The 27,708-nt window shown below is 50.8% G+C and overlaps 1 protein-coding gene across 1 annotated transcript in view; it reads right to left on the bottom strand.

The window, feature by feature from the left end:
- LOC308560188 (putative selection and upkeep of intraepithelial T-cells protein 1 homolog) overlaps positions 1-27,708 on the bottom strand; it is a 134,406-nt gene that overhangs the window by 72,933 nt on the left and 33,765 nt on the right. Inside the window, exon 3 of the mRNA XM_081143932.1 lies at positions 13,315-13,458. The gene's annotated coding sequence lies outside the window, so the exon portion shown is untranslated. The remainder of the gene's footprint in view (positions 1-13,314; positions 13,459-27,708) is intronic.

Here is a 27,708-nt window from a genome sequence, read left to right as displayed (position 1 = left end):
GACTCAGACAGAATCAGATCTATTTTCCAGATCTGCCATCATGATGCCACTGGCTCATCACAGAGCTATTTTTCTTGGCATCCTGGAAACGTTCCTGAAATTCCAACATCCTAGAGTTTCTCTTTCCACTGATCCAGTTTCTACAACCAGATGGGAGAACTCCATCTGGAGGAGAAAGATCTGAGCTAAAAATAAAAGAATAAAATAGAAGAAGGAAATTGAGTTCCAGCAGTTGTGTATCATGCATCCAATATTTGCAAAGCTTGATGCTGAGCACCCAGGGACAGCAAAGTGCCCCCTTCTTGTGCTTTAAGCCACACTGAGCCTTAGTCCTCTAAGAGCTCACAATTAGTGGGGAGAGTGGTCCACAAGTCTCATCTTATCCCCAAATGGACCCTTATGTTTCTTCCTACCCAGAAACCCCAGGACCTCTGCCTGCCTCCCCTCTCCAGTTCTGTAATTCTGACCTTGTCCATGATCATTTTGGGCTCCCCCTGCGAGGAGTTTCAGCCGCCCCAGCTCCCCACTCCATGTCAGTGACTGATCTCACGAGCCTTTCTCCATTTCAGAGTTTACAGCTGCTCCTTTTGAAGAACCACCCAAAGTAACAAAGTCACAGATAGAGACAGAAGACAAAGGTTCAGGAACTCCGAGTTTTTTCATTGCCTCTAAGGGGCTCCTGCTTTCTTCTCTGAGAAACTAGGTGATGTTTCGGCACCTCCTGCCTACCTCAGTTTCCCTGAGCCTTCCTTTCTCTTCAGACCCACCCTTCTCTAGCAAGCTTCCATATCCCAGTCTGAAGGTGCGATGTGGTAGCTGCGGTGGCCATTGAGTATTTGGAATATAGAAACCTTCTAGGCTGGGTGAGCACAACCAATGGATATTTCTTCAAAGGAGTAATCAGGACAGACAGCGGTGGTTGGGCCTGGCATCATGTCAGTTTACCTGGTCTGAGGACCATTCATTGTGGATTCTCCTTTTCTCCATTCAGCAGACTCATTTAACACCTAATAGGTGGCTGAACCCTGTGCAAAGCATGAACGAGGGGAGGTGCAAAAGGCAGACAAAGCCCCGCTCTCTCCACCAGCCCCAGGTATCTGGGATGCTCAGAGCAGGGCCAAGAACATGACCAGGCCAGCCTCAGCATCTCCTACCTCATCCCCTTGACACAGCTCTCCCTCTGTCACCTGCCTCACTACCAGAATCAAGGCATCATAGGAGGTCAGAGCCAGAAGGGCCGTTTGAAACCATCTAAGACACCTTAGACCATCTATGAAATCAATAAAAATGGGTCTGTGTGGTCAAGAATGACCTCCACCTGGAAGGCCACACTCTATACGATGCAGCCCTGTGACCAAGGATCACAGCTTGCAAAATTCTGATAGAATCACGTTTTATTACAAACAAGGAAACAAGGAGAGCCAGGGAGAGGCTGAGCTGGGGCCCAGAGAATAAGACTAACAGTCCTGAGTCAGTGAGACGCTCTACTATTCAGTTCAGCAATCACTTATCATCTTCACAAGAACCCTAAGAGGCAGGCTTTGTTAACGTCCCTGAGGTTCAAAGAAAGAAACAGACTGAGGAAGATGTAATAACATCCCCACTATGCAGCTGTGAAGTGGTTGAGTATAGATTCAGACCCATGTCTGTTTGATTCTAGAGACATTTCTTCTAGAACCCAGGTGCTCAGCTGTTGAAAACACATTATGCTGAGGAACCAATGACCGGTGTTGTTGTAATGAACTATAGCAAGGCCAGTCCTCCCAGGAAGATGCATTTTAATATTCCTTCTTCATTCAAGAAGAAAAATAACTAAAACTCAAACTATCTACCATCGTCTGTGGTAGCGGGAGTCCAACATGAAACCAGTGGAAGTAGCAACCAACCTCACCAGAGGTTTGTCCTAGGGAATCGGGAGGCTTCTCAGGAGATGGGACAGTTAAGCAGGGCCTTGAAAGCCGAGTGGAAATTCACCAAGAGAAATGGGGTGAGGAACTCAGACGTCCCAAGCTCAGTGGGTATCAGTCAGTTTTCTGTACCTGGGAGGCAGTGGATAGGAGGGGAGACACAGGAGATACCTCTGGGAGGTGGTGGCTACAGGCAGACGGGCCTTGGGTATGAGGCCAGGGGGTCCTGATTTTCTACTTAAGACCCCAGGGATATATAAGTTTTTAAACAGAGAAGCAACCCCTTGTCAATGGAAGAAGACTCAAGATAGAGAATGACTAGCTCCCGGGGACAGGAGCTCACACTGTTAACAAAGATAACGAGAGCTCACATGTGAATATCATTCACAAATCTCAAACTAAAACTTTTTCCTAACATCAGTCCTGCAAGTTAGATAACTTTATCCCACTTTTACAGAAGGGAAGAGCAAGGCCCAAAGTCGCGCAGCACAGATCCATCCCCGCCAAGGCCAAGGCTGTTCACTAAGGTGCACCGCTCTGGGCAATCTGTGGAGGGGAGCGTGCACACGGAGCCTGGATTTCTGCCCTGGGTGGGAGTTGGGACTAGCTGCTCTCTGTGTCTCATCTAACTTGGAGATTGTAAAATTGTGAGACTCAGCGGCAGCAGGCTGGCTGCCTCGTGGGGCTGCCGGTCTGAGCCGTGGGTGGTCAGGAATGTTTCAGGACTTCCTGGGCCCAGTGTTCCAGGTCGGAGTGTCTGGATTAATGATCCATCTCCAGACAGAGGGAGCCGAGGCCCTGACGCCAGGCACAGGGCATCGATTAGACTTTACACTCTGAGCTTGCTTTCATCTGAGGCTCTCCGGGTGGGCTGGGGCCTAATAATTAACATTCTCTGAGCCCCACAACATGAGTGAGCTCAAAGAGGGGAGAGAGAGTCTCTGAGCAGGTCCCCATCAGCAGTGGAAGTGCCCCCCCAGCTCCCCCCAAAAAGCCTGGGCCTGGCTGCTTGGCAGGCAACCACGTTTTCCCAGCTGACACTTCAATCCTGCCTGGAGTTTATATAGGAAGTGGTTTGGGTCTCATCTTGGAGCTTCATGACATTTCCATGGGAAAGTGATACTAGGATTACTATCCTCCCTGTACGTGTGGGGAAATTGAGGCCCAGAGAAGGGCAGGGGATCATCCGAGGGCAGAGGGACTAGGATTAGAACTCAGGTCCCCTGCTTCCCTGCCTGGCATCTTTCTAACGAAGGAGGCCATTTCTCACAGGGATGTTTAGATCCTCCTGGCTCCTCAAGGCGAGGGAAGGCAGGAGTGTGATTTGATTTTCTATTTTATAAGAGACAATATTACAGAGGTGCCTGCTACTCATTCACGCGTTGGTCCAGCAAATACTTGCTGAATACCTAGTATGTTCCAGCCTCCATGCCAGGTGCTAACAAGAGCAGAAAATAGTCCCCAACATTGAGGAGCTTATAGCCAGGCAAGAGGGGGCAGTGGGGAATAGGGCATGAGAGAGGTAAATATTTGAATGCTAAGTTCAGTGAGGTGCCATGGTGATTTGATAGTAAATCTATTTAATAGTACAGAGCCCTTTGGCACAAGGCCCCAGGGAGGGCATGACCAAATCCACCCTGGGGAGCGAAGAACAGGTGGGAATGGAGCTGCGATCAGAAAAGGCTTCAGAGGGAAGCTGACTCAAAAGTGAAACCTAAAGGAGGGCTAGGTGTCAGTCAGGCAAATGAGGGGTAGAAGGGGGGTGTGAGGGCGGGATCATCCCCAGGGAAGGGAAGAGGTGACCTAGGTGAAGAGAGAGAGAGGCGTGTAGTAACCCAGTTAACTGGGAGCAATGGAGCTGGCTGCAGAGTAGGGTCTGAGTAGGAAACCAGAGGAGAGGAGGTTGGAGAAATCAACAGGAACAGGTCTAAAAGTCCTCCTAAGCCACAGGGAGGGGACTGACCTTACTGTGAAGGATTCGAGCAAAGAGGCGGCCTGGTCAGAACTGCATTTTTGGAGGCTCCCTCCCGCTGTGGTGTTGGCGTTGTACTGAAGAAAAGAGGGATTAAAGTGGATGCATCTGGGGGCAAAAGCGCTGGTGACTGGCTTCGATTGGTTTGCAGCCACAAAGGATACCAAAACTCTAGTGTGGTCTGGAAAAGCCTATGTTCTGCGAACTTTCTTATGTACAAAGTACTCCCCATGGTTGTGAACTTATGCCCAAGTCCACCAGCCTGGACCCATTCCAAGCTGCTCTGGTCTGAGAAGAAACCACAGCGTTTCTTTCTCTCTTCATATGGATTCCCCATACCCTTCAGCCACTTCGGCAGGCACACATTTTCCCACAGTGGCTCCCCACTGCCCAGTCCCGCCCCCGAGCGGTGGTAAAGCAGTGCACCTTCGCAGCCCTCCGCTTCAGACCTTAGATGACGCCATCCCCATCTAGTCAACACCAGGTGTGCATTAATTGAGCATCTAACGTGTGACAGGCACTGCTAGGCTGTGTGACCGTGTCCTCTGCTCTCGCCTCAACAGACCCCTATGGGTAAAATCCAAGCTCCTTAGCCCGGGATCCCAGAATCTTCTGACACTGACCCCAGCGGACCTCCACAGCCTCATTTTCTCCCTCTCTCCCTCCAACACTCTGCACTTGTCACACGGAGCCACTTGATGTTCCTTAAATACCCTATATAATTTTTTCCCCAAATAGCAGTATCTTTAAATTAAAATTTGAATACAGACACACTCTAATTCAAATAACAACAAAGGTGGAAGTAGAAAGTAAAGATTTGTCCTCTATCCCTTCTCACTCACTGCCCTGCAAATCTCATTCCCCAGAGAAAAACACAGTCAACATTTGGGTAAATATCCTTCCAGATTCTTTTAAAAATGTCTTATATGCTAGCATACCCCCATTCTCAAACTTTTCCCTGTGGTTCAAGACTCATCACAATGCCTTTTTCTTGCCTCTGAAAAGTTCTCTCCAGCCCCGTGGGCAGAATTAGGGGTTCAGGGCTTAAAAGAAACGTAGTACTTGCCATCCCATACTGAAATCGCCTGTCCACATGGTGTGCCTCCAGCAGGTTGAGTGTGAGAACGTAACTGGAGGTAACAAACTCTATGAGGACAGGACTGTGACAGTCTTGGTCCTTCCTGTATTTACAGTGCCTGCATGTAGTAGGTGCTCAATAAGTATCTATGGAGTACCTGGAGGCTGGCTGGCTGGCAGGTGGGAGCTCCTACGGCACGCTCTACAGGATACAGGTGAGGATTTTGAATTGGCACTGAGTAGTAGAAAGGACCCCAGCTGAGGGTTAAGGATCTGGATTCCTGTTCTGATCCTGCCTTCTCCCTGCTATGTGGCCTTGTACAAGCTCCTCATCCTCTCTAAGCTCCAATATCCCTACCTGGAACTGAACAGTGGGGCGGGGTAGTTCCCCAGAATCCTCCCCAACGGATGCTCCAGAATGCTCAGCTGGCCATGGCCCAGCACCCCTATTTTACACCTCTGTAATTACCCACCTGCATGCCTTTTATTATAGAGATTGGAGTGGGGGCAGGAGCTCATTAAATAAAGGGCAAAAGGAAATTGCTGGCTTGCCGAAATGACATCGTTGGCATTAACTAGATTAACTTCTGAAATGAAAAGCCCGTAAAGGCAAAACCAAAACAGAAAAGGAGCCATGGCTTCCGCTGGGGGCTCCATGGTTCCCTGCTTCGGCCTGCCTGGCCCCCAACCCAGCCTCCCAACCGATCCTCCCTGGGAAGGTCCCAGGAGCTACTTTCCTGCCTGCACACAGGACTTCATCTCAGCGATCCCAGGAAAGTGGCAGTGGGCTCGGAGCCCCAGACCAGGACTTGGGAGGGAGCTGCCGCCGAGCAAGCCCAGGGCTGGTGCCAGCTGGTGCTGAGATGCGACACAGAGGCAAGAGGCTGTGAGGGACTCGGACCGAGGCGCTTTCTCAGCTCACAGTGCTTACAGTCATCAGGAGAGGGAGGCAGGTACAGAGGGAAGCAGACCCTGCCCTGCTCACTGGTTCCAGGGCCTCGAGGAGCAGGAAAGGGTGGAGCCCTGGTGCCTGGCTAACTATCGGTCTCACAGGGAGAGAGAACCGGTCCTGGTAAGCATCCCAGAACATGTTAGAAAAGCTGCCTTCTCAGATGAACCTGGAATCTTCTCTGCCTCTCTGCAGAGAGTCAGCTAAGGTGAGTCAGAGAAGGGAGAACACTGGATGAAAAAATACCATCTAGTCTGTGCCTCCTCTAGTCCAGATGCTTTACATGTACTGTCTCCCCCATCTTCAAGAGTCTGGAGGTGCTGTGTTCTTCACTTGGTAGACAACCGAACCAAGGCTGAAAGGCTCTTACCCAAGTGCTCCTGCTCGGGACGCTCAGCTAGACTTTGCACCGAGGTCTCTCCAGCTCCCAACCTCAGGGTCTCTCCCCACACGGCTCTGCTCTCTAGACCCCGTCCTTGCCCGTGAGAAGCTTAGGGTCTGACTGTGCTATGGATCCAACGATGCCACAAGAGACTGTTAGCCTTTACTAAAATGTATGAATCTTACCATTCCTCTGAGTTTCTGGACACCAGAACCGACAAATGAGGATTTGAAAGACCCTTCTATTCTTAGCTCCCCTGACCAGGGGCTTTTGTGGTGTCCTCCTTCGGAGGAGTGATATCTAATGAAAGAATTCTAGGCACAGAACAGAAGAGATTCTTTTAGGCAGGAGAACATTCCAGCTCCCCTCAAACTTCATCCAGCTGCATATGAGCCCACACCTGGGCCTGGAGGCCACCAACACTCTCATGGGTCAGTCGTGGTCAGGATCACCAGATGCCAGACAGGGTCACTGGGTATTAATCATTGCCAAGGGGAAAGTTAAACTGAAAGCCAGTTCATTAAAGATTAAGCTCCATCTCCGTAGCCCTCAGGGAAAGGGAGCTCTGGGTAGGGAGCAAGGTCCTGTTGCAGGAGGTCACCTACCATGAAAGTCTTCCCAGAGAGCCTCCTGCGAGGAGTCAGGAGGGCCATGTTCTAGCCCTGGCTCTTCTCCCCACCTTCTGGGGGGCCCGAAAAGGCACTTTCCCATTCTGAACTTCCGTTTCCTCCTTTGATACCAGAGAACGTTCCTTTGGGTCCTTTGTGATACTATAGCAAATGTTCCCCTGAGAATAGTCCATACATGTTTGCTTTTCCCAGTCTCTGTTAGCTCTGTACATGCAGGTTGTCCAGTGCGAGTTCCTGGCCATGGAAAACTGGCAACTAATCTCAACTCCACCATGACACCTGCAGCTCAGGGACCAATAGCTCCCCAGCCTTGCTCTCCATACCACCAGCCAGATTGCATCTCTGGCCCCAGGATATGTCTTTTTGCAATCTAGACACTGGCCCAAGTTGTATCTGGAGGAAGCTCCTCTAAGCCCACTGGTCCACAGAAGCAAAAATTCCCCATTTGGCCAATTCCTGGTACCTCCCTTTGACTCATGCCATCTCAATGGGATCTGCTAAAACAAAGCTTTGCACAGGACCCTCACAAATGTTGACCCAATACTAAAGCAATTTCATAATGTATAAAGACCAATTAATGAGCAGATACCTAATCATTTTGTACCCTATATGAGGCAGCGTGATGGAGCTGGGCTCCAGTCATGGTCCCAAATGGAAACGGCACCATATGCATCCTGCTTCGCAACCAGAAATTTCTACTAAGGTGGGACATCTGAAGGCAGTAGTGATGAACAATGATAGATGTTTAAATATGAGGGTAATAAAATGAGGGAAGCAGTTGGATTTGACAATTAATTCTCTTTTTCTACTGCTCTTAAACAGGCTCTTCAATAAATAAATCTCATCACTTTTCTGTCTATAGGTGGCAGCACTGATCCCTTTCATTCCCCAAGGGGAACCATGATTTTCACTTGAGAACAAGTGCTCCAGAGAACAGAGTAATGCAAGGATAAAATAAGAGAAACTGGCTTCAGAACACAAATCCTCACTCATTGCAGATGTGAGCACATCTGGTAAATTTAAAAAATTTCCAAAGCCCCCCTCCACTTGTAAAATAGCCTCTTCAGGATTCTAGCAAGATACAACAGATCACCAATAACTTTCTAAGGAACCATTGCAAAGAGTCCATGAAACTCGAGAAAGATTCCCAGTGGAAAACCCTTTAAGCGGTGGAACAGCAGACAGACAGCAGACAACACATAGCCCCTCAGCCTGTTCTGCATCAGCCTGGAGTGTCTCACCCGGGGGGCTGCTTTCGTCGGCATTGCCCCAAACTCATATGTGCGCCAGCAGGTGGCTAAGCATGTTACATGCATTGTGACAGACACTCCTACCACCCCACTTTACAGAGAGGAAACAGTGGATCCAAGAGGTTACCTTCCCAGAACATCCAACCACCACTTTGTACAAATGGGGAAACTGAGGCGAGAGGAGGACTCACGTTCAATGTCAAGAGGCCGAGCACTGACCGAGCAGGACCAGGACCCCGGCCACACCTTCGAATGAAGAGCTTACCAAAGCAGTATGATGGCGCAGGACTGATAAGGGGGCATGGGGGCCAGAAATGGGACCCTAGGCTCAGGACACCTCCCACACTTTCTCTGAAGTAAGGAACCCTCTTGCACCTAGTGTGGGCTCCACCCTGAACAATGCGTGGCCTCAGGCAAGTTCCTCCACCTTTCTGAGCATTTACAGCCTCCCGCAAATGGGTGGACAGTATCGAAGGCGATAGTGGAAAGGAAAAAAAATATTTTAAAAAATATAGAAGTGCCCAGTGGGGTGTGGCTCAGCAGTTGAGCATCGACCTAGGATCCAGGAGATTGGGGTTCAATTCCCAGTCAGGGCACATGCCCGAGTTGTGGGCTGCAGCCAATCAATTGATGTTTCTATCTCTCTCTCCCTCTCTCTGAAATCAATAAAGATATATTAAAAAAAAAAAAATGTCACCTTTAAAATATATATATATATATAAAAGTTTTCTTGGAGGTATTATTATTAATTATTATTATTATCATCATTATCTTTCATGGTTATTAATGACCTGTTACCTGTGAGGGATCTGTCATCTGGGAATTTCTTTAAACCCTCCTCGAACCTGTTTATATTTCCAGTCAGCAGCACCTCCCTTGCTTTTGATCCTCTGCTCCCAGCCCAGGGAGCTACAGGCAAACTCCTCTGCCTGGGGGGCTGGGTTTGAAGGGCCTTTCTCAGGCTTTTTTGTTGGTTCCATCATGGCCAATTTAATTTAGTGCAATATAGCCTCACTTCCTCCCCCAAACCCCATTTGTATTCCCAGGTTTGTGTTAGGGATCTCAGGAGGAAGGGAAGGAAGATACAGGTTTCTGGACCCTTCCAAGCCTAGAAGCCCTGGGTAGGGTGGAGACATAGGACCCCCTCTTAAATGCCTATATCAGGACTGAGAACAAGGTCCACACCTCACGGACCTAGAGACCATCCAAGGACCAGGGCACCACCTGCTCTCAAAGCCCATTTTCCTCATCATACCAGAGGCAAAGGACTGGGAGCCCTTTCTCAAAGGCTGCACAAGCCAAAAACATAAAGCAAGCTCAACCAACTTTGATATCTACTACGAGATGAGCTCTGCAGATTTCAAGTTGAATCACACATGATTTGGCCCTGCTCTCCAGAAGTTCACAGCCAGATAGATGAGACCAAGGCATAAACAATCATCATGGAAGGCAAGATTAGCTAAAAGTCTGAATAGAGGATTCAAGGTAAGTAGTTTAGAGAAGGGCCTAACTAGCCCTTCCTGGGACAATTAGGAAAGGCTTAACAAAAAAGGAACATTTGAATTGGGTGCTAAAGGATGCATAGGAGTTTGCCAGGTAAGTGAAGAGCAGCAAAAGGGAGGAATTTCTAGAGCAGAGACAGCATGAACCCATAGTGCTCAGCAAACAGAGATGGACTGCTCAGACAACTCAGGGGTCCACCTGGGTGAGTACTTCTGCCTGTCATTGAGATGACAAATGACCTCATTTCCTGACCTTCAGAAGAGAGCCCTGTTGACAACTGAAGTTTGGGCCCCATAGGAGAACCCACTGTTTACCCTTAGGTAAGGCCTTTGAATTTCTTGGGTTGTGAAGAACGCAGAAGAAGCTGGGCATCAATATATCCCCAACCTCATGCCAGTGGTGAGTTTTTACCAACACTACTGGTCACAGAACATCCAGTTGAGAAGGGCTTCTCAAACACATCCCACACCTTTCCCTGAACTACTCCCTCATTGCAGGTGAGGAAACTGGAGAGAGAAGCCCCTTCCTTTCTAGTCAAGGCCAGGGGTGTGAGTGGAACCCAGGCCTCCTGGATCCCCTCTCCCCTCTACTCATGAAATGGGGTAGAGCTCACCCAATTCATCTGGAGGCAAGCTCCAGGCAAATTTGAGGTGATTATAACAGTAGCAAATTATACTCCATGAGCTAATTAGGAAGGGATTGGGGCCCTCAGCCTTAATTAATATCTAGTCCCTAACAACTTAATCCTGGGTGAGATCATAGCAGGGATCTCCCTCAAATGCCGAAATTCTTTCCTCCAACAAATCACCTATATAAATACATAGATTTTAATAGCAACAATTATAAAGTTCTCTGCCAACTTATGGGGCTGTTTAACATTCCTGGGTTGAGGCTACAGTTTTTCCCCCCAGTCTCCTCCCTTCCCACAACCAAAACCTAATGAATAGTAACTCTTTTGTGGCTCTGCATTGTATTTAACCAATATCTCCTACCCAATGGGTCTTCGCAGGGAGTTAATAAGCAGTCTGGGAGGACTGCCTGAGGAGGTCCACAAACCTAATCATTAACTGCAAGGCCTAATCAGCATCTGCTTCCCACCCAGAGGCCCCCACAGCTACACAGCCCTGGTCTCCCCAGTAATGGATGGAAAATCGGCGATTTCCTGACAGTTAGCAACCAATTTTCCACCAATTAGAAGAGAGATGGTGGTCTCTGGAGGAAGCTGGATGGCTCCACTGCACAGAGCTGGGAGGAAGAGAGATGATCCTAGAAGTGCCAGGGGACCAAAACCTGGGGAAATGAGGGGGTGGGGACTGGGATGCCCTCCCCCACTCCCCAGCTACTCCCTCCTCAGGCCAGCCTTAGCTTGTATCAGTGGAAGGCAACTTCAGGGGACAGAGGCTGCACTGGCACCTCCATCAGAACTCTTCTCACTCAGTGACCCTGATACACAATAAACCTGCCCCCTTCTCTCCTCCAGGGCCAACGGACACGGGCTTCTCCAGCTGATGTGTGTGCCCAGAACAGCTGAGAAATTCCTCCAAGGTAGTTGGTGTGGAGGCTTAATGAGAGCCCAAGCTCTGGAGTTGGACAGTGGTGCCCTAAAATCCTGAATTCATCTCTTTTCAGTTGTGTGTGGCCCTAGGCAAAACATCCAAATTCCCTAGGCCTTGGTTTTCTCATTTGTAAAATGGGGTTAGTCACAGCACCCACCTGATAGGATTAAGTGAGAGAATGTGGGTGAAGCACTCACATCACGTGTTGTGATGTTCAATAAATAGATGCTCTCATTATTCTTACTATTATTGTTTTAGTAATAAGTGATACCATTATTAATCAATATTAATATCTGCATGAGTCGGATGTGCTAAGCACTGCGAGAACCACTGCCTTACACATCTTTGCACATTTGAACTTGGAGTTCGCTGGCTCTGCCCTTCATTACCTCCCCCCTGGATTACAGCTACAGTCATCTACCATCCGGTCCCACACCCCACTTCATCTCCACACCAGCGCCAAAGGGATCTTTCTAAAATACAGACTGGACTCTGCCCATATCACTGGCTGATTAAGACCCTGCAGAGGCTTTTCCAGCACAAATTCCTTTCCCACACCTCTCAGGCCCTGAGCCATCTCTTCCCTGCAAACCCCTCAGCTTCATGTCTCACCACTCCCCGCCCCATTTATCATCTTAAAGCAGAGCTGCCCTTTAATGGCCACAGTCCTTTAGCCTCAGACCCACCACTCTGGATGAATATGAGGATTCAGTGACATTAAAAAGAAAGAAAGAGCTTTGCACATAGTAGGTGCACAGGAAATGTGGCTCTCCCTGCTCCCAGGCCACAGCATGGTGCCAAAAAAGTGGTGTCGGAACGTTGCTGACAGGCTTTCTAGTCATGAAGAGAGACAAAGTCAACCTCAACCTTACTTGAGCATTTCCTGGATGGGATTGTGCTCTAAATTCTTGGATAATTGGCCATTCTCATCTGGTAATTGTAACTGAACCAGACACCATGTCTCCTCTCTCAAGGAGCTCAGTCTGTGAGGAAGGGAATAGCAAGTGGATTTTTAATGAATACTTAGTCTATGCCAGGCACTCTGCTGAGAAACTTTACATGGATTATGTCATGAGATTATCTAATTTGATCTTCCTAAGAGCTTCAGGAGTGAGGTGAACATATAATTTATCATACAAACCAAGACACTTCTGGGAGTATAAGGGGGCACTACTAATAATTCCATGGGGACAATAGGCATAAACCCAGCTGTCCCAGGCACACCAGGACAGATGGATGCCCTGTCTCAAATGTACATATCTTTATTTTAGAGACCAGGGAATGAGGCATTTGGAGGTTAAGGGCTATGCCCACTTTTACACCCCTCCTAAGGGCAGGGATTCAAACCAGGACCTCTGATTCCAATCACATGCACACAAATAGTTAAGTCAGGTGGAACAGAATGTTTCCTAAGAGAAGAAGGGAAGAATGTGACTCCAGGCTGGAAGGTGAAGCAGGAAGAGGGGTCAGCACAGAGGAAGGGCTGCCAGCCAGGGGCCTTTGAGCTGAAGGCCGTGGGCACTCCAAGGCAGACCCGAAAGGTGCGCAGGAGGGAACGGGGAGGAGCTCCTAGGTGGAGGCAGAGGGGGGGAGGTGGTTGAAGAAGAGCAAAGGGCTGGAGTCTAGGAAGCAGTGGGGGTGAGAGGGAGCTAACTCAGGGACATGACCATAGACATGGGCCAGGAAGATCCTAGAGGGTCGTGAATGCGAGGCTGCAGGAAATAAGGGGGAAAGAATGGCTGCTTGGCCTCAGCGCCTGCCTCCTTCCCACACTCGGTGCCCCAGCCTCGCTCAAGGGACACATGACAGGCAGCCCTCTATGAGCTTCAGATTCTCTTTTTCTAAACATACCTTTCATCCACCTGCCCCTTCTGAAGCAGCCCTGGCCTCAAGTCCCCATCAGAGGAGGGAATGTGCCCCGTCCTTGGGCTGATGTTCAGTGAGTCATCCAGCTTTGGGCAGGATGGGGTGGTGGCCTGGCCAGGGTGCTTGGCGGAGCTGGAGGTCAAATGGCATCCTCTCCCCTTAGGCTTTGCTTGTTTCTCAGACCCCCGTGCCCACCTCCGCCTTCCACCACTCTTAGTCTTACCCATCCGAGCTTCCGGCTCTTCTTCCACAAAGCCCAGCAGCCACATGTTGCTTTCGCAGAAGGTCCTCAGGGAGGAGGCAGGTGGCGAAGTCCAAAGCTGCTGATTTGGCAACTCAGGTCATCCCTGGATTCCAGGCTCTGGAACTGAGAGGAAGGTTATCTCATGTCCATCCTAGGAGAGACTCCAGGTGCTGATTCTGCCCTTCAGGCTCGGGTCTGGGGAGGTAACACTCTTGCTGGAACAAAGAGCCCACATGCACAGGGCCAGGCTTGAGGGTATCTGGGCACGCCTCTGCCTCCCCTGCCTTTTCCAGCTGCACAGTGTCCATACAGCTCTGCCTTCCTTAACCTTTGGAGGTCCCTGTACCAGTCTGCCTGGTCCCACTCACCCAGCCCAAGCTCAGGGCCTGCTGCAGAGCAGTGACATGTGGCTGGTGGGTACTCTGCTCCAGTCTTACTTTTCTGAACCACCTCCACAACTTTGCCAGAGGAATGATCCTAACAAGTCTAATTATGTCACTCAATAGCTCCTCATCACCAACAAGAGAAATGTTCGAGGATCTTCACATACACCCTAAGAGAGCCATCCAAATCCAGGCCCTGCTCACCTCCCCAACTTTACTTCCCTCCAGCTCCCCTACAATCATCCATTCACCTTGATTCACTCACTCATTCATTCACCGAATATGTGTTGAAGGCCTTCTTCATGCTAAGTCTTTTGCTGGGTGCTGAAAATCATTCCTAAAATGATTCTAACGCCCAATTCCAATGTGTGTGGAGGGGTGGGAGAGGGGGTCTCACAGCACCTAGCAATTCTTTGAGACCAGCTGGGGTCCTAAAATTCAACTCCATACTATCTACCTGGAGACAGCATCAGATTCCACAGGTGAAGGGCTCAGTCCCACAAGATTGTGCTCCCTACCCCAACTTCAGATGCCAATCCCAAGCCCAGGTTGTTACCTGTGCTTCCAATCCACTGGCAATAAATCGGAGGTTCCCACAACCCCCTCCTTGGATTCAATTGATTTGCTAAAGTGGTTCACAATTCAGGAAACATGCTGACTCACTAGATTACCAGTTTATTACAAAGGATATTAAAAGGTAGGAACCAACAGCCTGCTGAAGAGATGAGTAGGGTGAGGTCTGGAGAAAGAATGTGGAGCTTCAATGCCCCCTCCAGGCGCATTTCTCTCCCAGCACCTACCTCCATGTGTTCACCAACCTGGGAGCTCTCCACAATCCATCCTTTTGGAATTTTATGGATGTTCATGACATAGGCATGAGTGACAAAATCATTGGCTATTGGTGATGATTCAACCTCTAGCCTCTCTCTCTTCCAGGGAAATCAGGGCATAAGACTGAAAATACCCGTCCTCCACTATTGGTTCCTGTCAACCAGCCCCCATCCTTAGGGGGTTTCCAAAGGCACTTCATTAACATCAGCAGCTATGTGGGAAGGAGCTTGTTATGAATGACAGGACTTCCATTTCACCTTTATGTCTCTGAAGTGATTTCAGGAACTGAGGACAAGTGACCAAAACATTATAATGGAAGATGCTCCCATTTCTCTTATTGCCCAGGAAATTCCAAGGGTTTGGGGGGCTGTGAGCCAGGAACCATGATCAGCAAATACGTATTTCTTATAAATCACAATACTGCATTCGCATTCTCCAACATCGCCACTCTGCGTGGGCCTCCTCTCCCAGCATCTCCTGCCTGACACACTCCTATTCATCCTCCAGGGCCCAGGCTGGAGCCCCCATCCTCACCTTCCTCCAGGCTCCCATGGCCTCTCAATAGTGTGTTGGGATGTTTCCTGCATTAGATTAGAGCTCCTCAAGAAAAGGGGTTGGGCTTGAGTCAGTCAGTGCCTCTCACTGCAAAATAAATTTGTCACCCTTCCCAGTTTCTATATCCCTGGGCTTCCGTTTATCATTATTTCATCACCTACTCCACTGCCCCCTTGCCTGCTGCTAGACCTTAGGACACTTGTGTGTGCGTTAGAAAAAGGCACCTCCTCCTCTAATTGGATGCAGCCCCATGCCAAGGCATGTGTTTTGTGAGCAGAACACTAGCTGGGTGTCAGCCACAATTTGCCCCTTGGCCAGGCACCTTTGTGCAAGACACACCCATACAGTCTTACGCATCATTCTCAACCCCCCACCAAGATGCCCAGCCAGTGATATTTGGGAAAATACCTTCAACTCTCAGTCACACTATCACCGGGGGCGAATGGGCCTCCCACCTGCAGACTGTGCTTCTTTAAAAGGAAATGGGTGGGGAAATTATGAAACCATCATGGGAACTGTGGGTGTTCTGCACACCAGTTGGAAGGTATGTAAGACAGGGGCCTCTCCAGCCTGCTGCAGGTGCCATCACTTCAGCGAATGCTACTCATGACGGGGGTTGAGCCAGTCTCCCATTGGAAGGACTGCCAGTCATCTCGCTTCTTTCTTTTCCCTCTTTAGTTTTTGGGTCCTTAACTTCTGAAATTCAGTCTCAAAGCTCCCTTCCTAACCTTCTACACTTCTGCACATAACTATTCACTGAAATGGGCTCTAGGAGTTGAGCTGCAGAGAAGCTGACCTGCCAGAGAGAGCATGGTTCTGGACCAAGTTAAAAGACAAGGGAGGGTGACAGAAGTCCCTCTGAGCCCCACCATGGTCAGATTCACCTGGTGTTCACTCTGGGATATTAAGTGGCAGGGTTTGGTTAGAGCAAGGCAACACCGGTGACACAATGGAAAGCCTTGTTCTGAGAGAAAGCAGCTGGAAGAGAAGGCACTGGGTAGGCCTGATGTCCCCATCTCTCCCTGTCTCTCAGGGCTCACATGGAAGGAGCAAGCAGACACACTCTGGTGGCCCAGAGAGGAGCTAGGACCAATAGGGGCTGAAAATGGAGGCAGATCTGTACTCAGTATTAACGTCCCAGGAGGCAACCTTCCAAGGCAGTGGATTCATAGCCATGGAGATGTGGGAGCAGATGCTGGATGGCCAGTGTCAGGTTCACCTTGAAGACCTTAAGATATGAATATCATTCTGTGTCATAGTCTGGAATTCTGTGAATCTAAGACCCCACACACTAATTATTATTTTATTCCATTAGTACATGATCTTAAGGTTTCCTAAACACGGTGACTAAAAAATGCTAAGATTTTATAATTCCCTGACTCTGAAACCTAAGAAACTTAAAATTATAAGATTACCTGTGAGACATGGTCGTTTGGGTAGATTTCTTTTAAAGATGTGTTATGCATGTCTGTTAGGCACTTTCCGTATATTATCTTACTCAATAGTACATAATAGGTGCATTATGTTATGTACTATTATTATCCCTATTTTTCAGATGAGAAACTGAAGCCAGAGAGGTTAAGTGACTTACCTAAGATCACACACACAGTATACAGTGGTACCATCGAAACCTAGAGTCTATACACTTGACCACGTCCCAGGCTGCCTCCCTGTGTTAGAGGAATATATTTAGGAGAATGGAGGTGCGCTGGCCAAGCCCAGAGCTGAGGTATGGATCTTTCTGGATTCCTGCTCAGCCCATCTCCACCAGCCCATCTGAGAACCACCCCTCGGGCTGAGGCAACTGTGCCTCTCTCTTCCCTGTCCCACCTTTTCCAGGGAGTGTTCGCTCCAGGATCTCAGGTCCTGAGTTCCCCAGGCAAAGCCAGCCATGTTCTGTGGGCTCAGGTCCAAGTTTACTTAAGAAGAGGAAAATGTTATTATGGAAATTACAATAGCATTAAGAAACAGAGCGTCGCTATATCAATCCAGGACCACAAGAATGCTCATCAACTTAATAGCTTCCTGTTGGGAACCTTTCAAGCTATGCCTGAAACTGGCAGGCATCAGGGCATGGGAGTGTGGCCAAGCAACTGGGTGACACTGTTCCCCCACCCCTGGCCCTGGGCATGAGGAATGGAGCCCACGGAGGGGACCACGGGGAACCCCTCCTGTCTCTTCATGCCCTGCAACCCTGAACAAGACAGCAGCTCAGGTTTCCTGTTCTCAAAAGTGGAGCCGTGGCGGTGGTGGTGGTGGCGGTGGTGGTGGTGGCGGTGGTGGTGGGTGTGCCCCTGTGCACGGCTCTGGTGGTGCTGGGGAGGGGAGGCCTGCGGCTCCTCCCCCCGCCCACCCCATTCCACAACCTCAGCCCGACTCAAGTACAAACAGGGTTGCTGAGCCTTATACCTTCTCCCCAGACCCAGTGCGGAGGGTCTGAATCTAAGTCCCTGATCAGGAGAGGGCTTTAAGAAAGCCACTGCTTTCTTTACCTCCTAAGGCTAAGCAGAGAGAAATCCAGGCTTTACCTCTCTCTCTCTTTTTTTTTTTTTTAAGGAGGAAGAAAAGAAAACCATTAAAGTGAAATTCCTGGGGCTGGGAGCAACCAGGAGTCTGGCGCGTGTCTCCTCCTGGGTAATTATCTGGCATTTAGCACCCCTCTTCCCAGCACTTGTAATTAGCAGGGAAATTAAGATGCTGTCATCCTACCTCCCAGCTTCTCTCTGCTACGCCCAGAGGCCTGGAGAGAGGTCCATGGGGTGGGGGAGGGGATCATTGCAGCAAGAGTTGAGAGTAGACATGAGGAAGGGTTGAAGCTGAGAAGGGACATTTGGCAGCAGAGCAGTGGAGGGTCCTCTGGGGAGCACTTTGATGCCTCTAGCCACAGCCATCTCTCCTCTCTCTGAATTCCTGGAGTATGTTCAGGCTGGACCACACCCCTTCCCATGGGATGGCATCCTGGCTTTGATGGAAGGGCTGTGTCCCAGCAGGGTCTCATTGCATTCACCAAAATAGTCATTGGGGACCTGCCTCTGTGCTGGTCACTGAAGACAGAGATGAACCAGAGCCCCCCCCCCACCCCAAGATTGCCAGTGCCCTCCAGGGAAAAAAGGCACTAGTTTGTAAAACATAATACAAGGCTGAAAGTGACAAGAGCTGAGGGAGGCAGGACCAGCTACATCATTTGGAGGGGCCTAGTAAAAAATAAAAATTATGGAAATTATGACTAATTTCAAGACAGTGACAGCAGAAGATTAAACCAACTGTGGTACTCTTCAAAGTGTGGGGTCCTGTGTGACTGCCCAGGCTGCAAGCCCATGGGGCCAGCCCTGGGGGGGGGGGGCAGGGAGGTCTTGCCGATTAAGGAAGAATTCTTAGAGGAAGGAGCCTTTCAATTGGGCTGGTTTGAGAGGTCAGTATCATTTAACAGGTAAAGTTTCCATTGCCCATCTGGCCAGCTTTCTAATCTATCAGGACCCTACCCTATGCCTCCTCCTCCAAGAAGCCTTCCCTACTAACCCCAGGCTGAGTTAGGACCCTCTGGACTCTCACAGCCCTATTCATCCACCCCTCAACCCTGTGCTTCTCTGGAACATGTTTCACTCCATTACAGATGACCTGCCTGTGAAGCTGCCCCCCCAGTAGCCCGTGTCTTATCCCTGTCTGCATTCTTGGTGCTCCCTGGAAGGCCTGGACGAGGTAGGTTCTCAACAGTGGTTGACTGACTGAAGAATGAACACCCCCAGCGGGAACAGCTTGGGCAGAGGCCTTCTTTGATTGAGTTTAGGGAGCACAGGGTGAATCTTTGCCTGTGAGGTTAAAAAGTTAAGTGGGGATTGGATCAGGAAGACCCTGAATGAGAAGCCAAGGGCAGGGTTCTCTCTAGGAAGGTTCGAGCTTGGTAGAGGATGGATTGGGCGGATGATGGGGGTGGAGGGGAGCAGTCAGCTTGGCAGGGACAGCAATCAGAAAGCTGGAACTGTGATGAAACAAAGGTTGGGTGTCCTGGACCAGACAGCAGTCACAGGAATGGAAATAGAGAAGGAGTTGGGTGTAAGCTTTGAAGCCCCAACCATCCTGGTGGCAGCAACACCGGGTCACCAGTCAGCTATTCCAATTATTCATAGAAATCAATCTCATTCATGGAGGGTCAGATAAAACTCCTGTGCAGTAATGGATGGGGAGCTTAGAGAGAGGAGATAAGAGGAGGCCCAGAGTGCAGGGTGATCAGGTGGGGCTTTGCAGGAGGCGGAGGCATGGTAAGAGGTTATCAAAACATCCCTCAAATAGCAAAGGCTCGGAGCCGGGTGGCCCAGCTGTGATGGCGAAGGGACACACAGGCTCATCCCCAGGCCTGGGGAGACCCAGACCCAGGGGTCCTTGGGCATTTTTCTCAACATCAGGCTAAACTGGATCAGTCTCGCTGCCTTGAGATTTACACACAAGGTCTAGCACTTTCTACCGGGGGGTGGGGAGCAAGGGGTGAGGATGTAGGTCAGAGGGACACCCTCAGAGGCTCCTTTGCACCCTCCCTGGGATCCTGAGTCTATGAATCACCACAGTGGCATTTTGTCTGTAGAGTCTGCACTGGGCGGATTACATGGGAGACAGAGAAGTGTTGCCTGCTCGCTTTAAGCTGGGCCAGAAAAGCTGTGTCCTCATCAGCCTAAATCCCTCCACACGTGCTGGGAAGGGACCCAAGAAATATCCCTCCTCTGGAGATGGGAGAGAGAATGTGGTGTGAGAGGTCTGCCCAGGAGCAGAGAGGAGAGTTAGAGACACTGGGGCAGGAGGGACTGGGAGGGGGAGGCCGGTATACCCAGATGGGTTACCAGAGGGTGGGTTAGAGAATAATACTAATAATAAACCAGATTCTTATACAGCACCTGCCACTGTCCTAGGTGCTTTATCTGAATGAGCCAGTGTCCTCCTCACTACCCTCATCCTATAGAAGAGGAAACCAGCACGCTGAGTTGAAGCAAACTTTCCCAAAGTCGCATAGCTGTAGAAGGAGCTGACATTTGAACCCAGGCCATCTGGCTCCATTTTATCACTACATTGAAATCATTGACTCGCCAAGAGCTTGCTGTGCACCAGGAACCAGCTTCACTTGCCCCTCGGAGGGGTTATCACTCCCATTTCACAGATGAAGAAGCTGAGGCTCAAAGAGGAGGAAGAGGCAGAGCTGGGATGTGAACTTGTACCCGTCTCGGGTCTTGCACACACACTCCACCGGACAGGGGCTGTGCTGAATGGACTATTAGAAAGCAATCGATGGGGCACCTCCAGAGGAGGGCAAAACCTGAGGGGCCCGCCCCTCCCACCCGCCTCAGATAGCTTTTCCTCACAGCTGCGGGTGGAGGCAGCCGGAGGTTGGCCGGAGAGGCCCCATCTGCCGACACTCAGGGCTGGGAGGAGATAGCGCTTTTTATCTCTGCGGAGAGTTCAAGAGTTTATTCCCACCCGGGGCAGTGGGGAGCCTGGTGCCCGTTCTTGGAGGGTGTCCAGTGACAGGGCAGATGGGGGACACTTCCTCCCCTTCCTCTCCATTGCACTCTCCTCCACACCCTACCAGCACCAGGGGACAGCAGGAAACACTTTGGATGGAGCCCTCTGCCCGGGCACAGGCTCTGGTGGGAAGTCCTGGCTCAGAGCGCGGGGCTGGGTGCCCAGCGGTCAGGGGAGTCGGTGGAAGAGCGCAGCTCTGGAGTCAGGCACACTGACAGGGATGTGGGTGTGGTCTCCACCTTCTGACTGTGTGACCTCGGACATGAGCCTCAGTTTCCTCCTGTGAACAGCCAAATTATCGTTCCTATTTGGAGAGTTGTTGTCAGGGTTAAAACAGGAAAGGTATGTTATTTCAGGCCCCTGGCTCACAGCCTGGCTTATAGCTGTGCTCTAAACGGACCTACCTTTCCCGTGTGCTCCATATGAACTTGACTGCAGTCAATGAAGCACAGTTCACGCCAGTGTCCCAAAGACAGAGTGAAGGAGCTCACCCCCTCCTCACACTCCTCTGTGCTCCCAAGCCCTGGCATTCAGAGCCTCCAGGGGTTTGGTGGCTGCCTGTCTCCAGGCCGCATTTCCTGCCTCCATTGCCCCAGGTGACTCATTCCCCCTGAACAAAGCAGGCCCTATCTTCTTTCCCAGCCTATCCTTGAAGGCCCAGATCATCTCCTGCCTCCTCTCTGAAGCCGCCCCCAGGCCCCCCAGGGAGAATGAATCACTCGCTCCACTGTGCTCCCACAGCTCTGAACTCATCTGCTTTGTTATGGGTACAGATTCATGGATCTGCCTCCCCAGCAGACTGTGAGCTTCTGCAGGCAGCAGTGGGGAGCTCCAACTTCTTATGAAGGGCCTGGCACGAAATCTGTGCTCAGTAGATGTTGTTTAATCAACTAATTAATGAATCAAACAGAATGTCCTAGAATCGGAGCATCTCAGAGCCAGGAGAGCCTTAAAGATCACCTAGTCCACATGCCTCTTTGTCTAGATGAAAAAGCCTAAAAGGAGGGGGTGGGGATTGGGATAGGACAGAGGACAGGCCCAAGGACTCATAATAGGATGACAGCAGGGGACGCACCAGAATGAAGTCCTCTGTGGCAGAATGAAGCCAAGGGGTTCTAGTTCTGATTCACAGTTGGGTAGACAGGACCAATCAATCAGTGGCTCTACCTTGCTCTTCAGATAAAGTGGAAGTCTGTTATCCCGGTTCCCTAGGTTCCTTTGTGATGTGGTTCCAGACAACCTGTCCACCCTCACCTCCGGAGAGTCCATGCACAGGTCACATGGCACTTCTCCAGCACCTGGAATGAATGGGTCTTGCTCTTAGGCTTCCAGGCCTCATTTGCTGTTCTTTCTGCCTGGAACACCCACCCCTTTGCACAGGACACTCACCACTCCTTTGGCCAAATCCTATAATCCTTCAGGTGTAAGCTTGGATGTCACTTCCTCTGAAAAGGCTGCCTTGCTCCCCTCATCTCATCTTCTTGAGCCTCCTGTGATCCCGCCTGTCACTCAAGGCTGCCATCGTCTGTTTACAGGTGTCTAAGTCAGAGGCTGTTCATATTGCACCCCTAGTGCCTAGCCCGAAAAGAATAAACATGAATGAAGGAAGGAAGGAAACAAAATGAGTAAAGGATAAAACTGGAACTCCAGACCACAGGCAGAGACACTACTGATCCCAAAGTAACTCCAGGACCTGTGCATGGGGCGGGCAGGCACTGAGCTGAGCTGAGAGGAAACAATAGCCAGTTTATTGACCTGAGCCTCCCTCTTCATTTTCTTTTTCCTCCAGCCACCCCCCGCCGTGACCTTTGTTATTTCTGGCAAACTTTTGAATCAGTGAGGAAGCATCTAGGAGGAAGAAAAACCTTGGAAAGAGTCCGTCAGCCCCACAGCCTGAGTGCCCTCGGGCCCAGGCATCCTGCCCTCCTGCCTACGGGCAGAGCCTGCTCTGTAAGGCCCAAGGAAGGGTGTAGGCAAAGGCTTGGAGCCCGGAGGGACTGTGGCTGCTCAGGCAACAGAGAAGAGTTTGGGGAGAGGAAGGCATGAGCCCCAACAGTGAGCAGGAGTTTGTGGTGAAAGACCTGCGATGCCAGGCTAAGAATCTTGAACTTTACCACGTTGGGCACGCCTCCCTCCCAGGCCCCGCCGCTGAGAGCACACAGTGTGGTGGGGAGAGGAGAAAGCGGGACACTCAGAATGCAGGGCGGCAAGGGGTGTGATAGCCAGGGTGACAGGGGGGCACAGAGGGGCCTCTAGCCCAGCCTGCCTGAAAACGCTTTCCTGGGGACACGGTTACTGAGCGGAAATTTGAACAACAAATAGGACTTCCTTCCTTCCTCCCTTCTCCCTTTCCCTCCTTCCCTCTTTCCTTCCCCCCTCCTTCCTTCCCCCCTCCCCTCCCTCCTCCCTTCCTTCCTTCCTTCCTTCCTTCCTTCCTTCCTTCCTTCCTTCCTTCCTTCCTTCCTTCCTCCCTTCCCCCTTCCCTCCTCCCCTCCTTCCTCCCCCCTCCTCCTTTCCTCCCTCCCCTCCTTCCTCCCTCCCTTCATTCCCCTTTCCCTCCCTCCCTCCCTCCCTCCCTCCCTCCCTCCCTCCCTCCCTCCCTCCCTCCCTTCCTTCCTTCCTTCCTTCCTTCCTTCCTTCCTTCCCCCAGTTTGCACTGTGTCCAGGGGCACATCAAGTGGTGCCGAAGGGGACTGCTGCTTTGTCCAGTCATTCACAGATCCAGTCAAAGGCACAAGACTTATACTCACCAATTCTTTGGGCTTAAACCAGGGGTGGGGAAACTTTTTTCTGCCAAGGGACATTTGGATATTTATAACATCATCCGTGGGCCATACAAAATTAGCAACTTAAAAATTAGCTATGAAAAAGGCTTCTAGATTTATTGAATTTCAAGTGCCGCCTGCAGTTGCCTTGGCAGGGCCAGATCAAATGATTTCACGGCATATACAGCCCAACATCTGGACACTCCCCACCCCTGGTTTAAACCAGAGGCTGTCTTTTTCAGCACATTTTGCTGAATCACCACCATGAATGATGCTCCTGACAACCTGCATGCAGAAGTCCCCTCCATGATGCCCAGCTCCGATTCCACTGGGTTGGTCTCCCTGAGCATCACTGGTCCGGTCTTCACGACACTCAGCGTCTCCCAGATGTGGCTACAACCCGCGTGGCGTTCATGTAATTCTCCAGACAGGGCAAGAACGGCCCGGCTTTCAGGTCAGCATAGTGCTCACCCGCCGGGAAGACCTTCATGGCCACAAGGCGGACCCCCTTCTGCCCGAAGCTGTTGGTGGCCTCGCCCAGCAGGCACCGCACGCCCTCCGGCCGGATGGCCTGGAAGGAAGGGGGGGGCTGGCCATGGCCAGGGCCTGGCAGGGCGGGCAGTGGGTGTGCTGTGGGCCGCGGCCCCCCGTTTCTTCCGTACTCACTGCTCTCTCAGTGCCCAGCACAAACCTGGCACATGGTGGCTGATTTTAAAAAAATGTTTACTAACAACTAAAGGGATCTTTGGAGACTTTAGATGGGAAAGTTTTTGGAATATTAGGACCCACCTCAATGAGAATCAGAGCGAGCCTTGCTTTCCCATATCCTCCCATGGAGCCTGAATTGCAAGAGGGAGACAGACATATCCCAGTCCCATCATGAGAGCGGAGCTCTCCTCCCTGGCCCTGAGCAGCACAGAGATGCCCCCCACACCCCCACACCCCCGCACTGCTCTGTGCTGCTCACACCCTGTCTCCACAGGCGGCCTGGCTAGGCCCAATCCCTACAGGATGCTGAGGGCCTGCTTCGCTTTCTCCAGACCAGAGGGGGGTCCTGGGTGCCCCTTCCCCCTCTGCTGTGGCCAGATGAAGCTCCAGTCGGGCCTGGAGCCAGAGAGATAAGAAGATCCAGTCACTTTCAATTTCCCACACGCCTGACACTCAGTTCCCAAAAAAGCAAATCACCTTCCACTCTTGAGATATCAGGAAGTCACAGTGTCTCAGAGCTGCAGGGACCCTAAGAGAGCACCCACTTTGAGCTTCCTATCCTCTGCTCCCAAACATTGTGTGAAAGGGGAAACCAAGGCACAGAGGCAGGTGAGGACTTGATCAGGCCCACTCTGAGAGTCAGGGAGATTGTGGGGCCATATACCCCTGCTTCCTGCTTCACATCTTTTCCAACCCCCAAATTGAATAGTTACCTGAGAAGTCATATCTCCACCCCCAGGGGGTCTTCTGCAACCTCACCCTGCTGGCACACCTCCTATGACAGGGAGCTCAGCACCTCGAGGTGATCTAGATAGCTCTCAACCTGAATCTGAGCCTGACTCACTACCCTCTGGGAACTGGTCTAGGAACTCACAAGGCCTGGGGAGATTGCTGTGGAAAGGAAAAAGTAGAGAATATTGTATTCCTTGGAATTCTCTGGGACAGAGGAAACTCTCTGGCAGCCTGCCTCCCTGCAAGAAAAGCCATGGATTGGGGCAGAAAAGTAATGGGAGGTGCCCCTTGGACCACATTTTCTAGAAGGCTGGGAGGGGCCAAAAACTTGGAGTTTGGAGGTTCTGTGGGGCAACTTGTAAAGTTGGCCAAACCTGTGACACCCTCAAATCTTCAGTAAAGAGACAAATCATGGCAAAATTCCCAGGGCGATTACCTCCTGTAAGAAAAGGAGAAGGCGATGCTTGTGTGAGGACCTGATGGTGCATGGAGGAGGCTGTACTCTCATGAGCAGGGACAGAGAAGCATGGCAAACAGCTGTGGAACAGCCTGAGCCTCAGACCCAGTTTCCCCCAAATCTCCAGGAGCATGGAAGTCCCGCGGGACATACAAACAACATATAAACGTGGTCTGTGCCATTCATTCATCTCTCTATTCCTTCACTTGATAGGTATTTATTGAGTGCTGACAATGTGCATTAGGCACTGGGGATACTATTATGAACAGACCAGACTTGGTATCTTGGATGCTCGGTCCTACATTTTTAGCTAATAGCTCTTCAATGGATGTCCCACCTCCCCAGAGAGTTTGCAGGTTTCTCAGTGGCTGGAGCTTGTATCTGTTTCCTCCCCATCACACACCCTTCACCTGAGTCTCTACTGATCAGTTTAGAGATTCATGAGTAGGTTAAATTTCATCAGCCACATTGGTTGGTCAGTCATTTAATCAGTTAAACACAGCAGGGGTCCAATTCTTACGTGCTCTCAATCCCTGGAACTGAACTGGTTGAGCAGAGTGGCTCAACCCGGGGTTATCAAATCTAACTCTCCGCCTCCAAACCAGGCGAGAACCTAGGAGAGGCCAATAGGAGGGGCTAGTACAGAGTAAGAAGGAGTCTGGGAGGTGGGAGACCTGGGTTCGAGCTGCATTCTCACACTAGCCCACTGTGTGGTTTAGTAAGAATGGTGATTTCCACTGGCAGCAATTTGGAAACCTTTCTTTCTCTCCCCTGATCCTCTCAACAAATTATGAGTTACTCAAGGCAGGTTCCACTATCCCCACTTTGCAGAGGAGAACACTGAGGCCCAGGTCACAGGGCTGGTGAGTGGTGGTGCCAGGACGTGAGGCCAGGTCTGTCTGGTCCCAGCAGCCTCCTTCCCCCTGCAACACAATGCCCCTGGGGCACAGACGCCAAGTGCCGCTGTGTTGTCTCCAACTGACAGGAGCGCCAGAGCCGAGCTGATTCATGAACTGATGGCTCGAGCCTCCCCGCATCCCCGCCTAATGAATCTGCCGGCTCTTCCACCCCGGCACCACTGGCCACTGACCAAAGGAGGACAGGAGGAAGGATGAAAGCTGGGGGGCGGGCAGGGAGACAGAGCAGAGGCAGACGGGGAGGTCTCAGAGCATCCATCACCAAGGCCAGTTCCCCCTGGGATCTGAGCTGCTGTCTGATCTGCCCATGAGCCGAGTTCCCATCCAAAAGTCAGCCCGCCTGACAACCTGTCAGTCACTCCCCCGGGTGAGCTCCTTCCCAGGCTCCCACGGCCTCAGCCTGCTGGGACCCAAGCAAATGGGCCAAGCATGGCTGGGCTGTGACAGGGAAGAGAAGCAGCCACTCAGACGCCAACGACACATGGACCCATGTCTGAGGAGTCAGCCAGATTTGCCTCCTGCTTTTTGGGCCCATTCTCTGAGCCCTGTGTCCCAATCCTAAATTCCTTAAGCTCCTTCGTAAAGCCTTACTGGGTTTTCCTGGGTTTATGAGGTGTGACTTCTTGTCAGGCATGTTTCCCTCTCCTGGCCGTCGCCCTCACCTCAGTGTGAGCCAGAGCTCATGCCCTGACGTACGATCAGGTTTAATTCTGCTTGGCTGGACATGTGTGGTCACCACACATCCTTTCCTGTCACACCCTGTTGATCCCTAGGACACCTGAGACCAGGAAGAAAGGACAGTAGGAGGGACCTGGGCCAACCAGGTGGGGTCACACTGTGGAGGTGGGATCCAGAGAGTTCTGCCCACTTGAAATAGGGGGACTGTTGTGATGTACTTTGGGACTGGTTCCATCTCAACAAACATTCAGTGAGGCCTGTTCTGTGTGGGAGCCACGCCAGGCCCTGGCCATAGAGAGGGATCAGGTGCAGCCCAGCTCCTGAAAGGATTCCAGATGGGTGGGAACAACAGCTCAGCACACAAATAGGTAATTTAAAAAAACAGGTAATAATTGCTCTGAGAGGGGCCAAGTGGGCTCAGGGTAGAAGAAAGGACTAAGGAAGGGGCAAATTAACTTTGTAGAAAGAGCTCAGACCCTGGACTCAGGCAGAGCTAAATTCAGACGACATCCTGCCATTGTTCACTGACTTCTCTAAGTCCTGGTGACTTACCTGTAAAGCCATTGTTCCGAGGATTGGACAACAAAGTGTTTAGTACAATGCCTTGTGGGAGGTCGAATGGAAGCCTGGATGGCTTCCTGGAGGAGGCTGTGCTTAAAGGATGAATGGAAACTGCCTAAACTACTCAGATAGCAGGAGGACATCTGACCATTTAGGAATGTTAGCTGAGGATACTTTAGAATCAGTCCAGGCAACACCATTTCTGAGGAGCCGGGTCCTGTCCCCGTGTTCTGTGTAGCATTGCCCTTGTCTGTCACTGCCTCTAGGCTGTAAGTTGT

This window comes from Miniopterus schreibersii (assembly GCF_964146895.1).
Source record: "Miniopterus schreibersii genome assembly, chromosome: 8".
NCBI classification, from domain to species: domain Eukaryota; kingdom Metazoa; phylum Chordata; class Mammalia; order Chiroptera; family Miniopteridae; genus Miniopterus; species Miniopterus schreibersii.
This window is presented reverse-complemented; position numbering and strand designations above follow the sequence as displayed.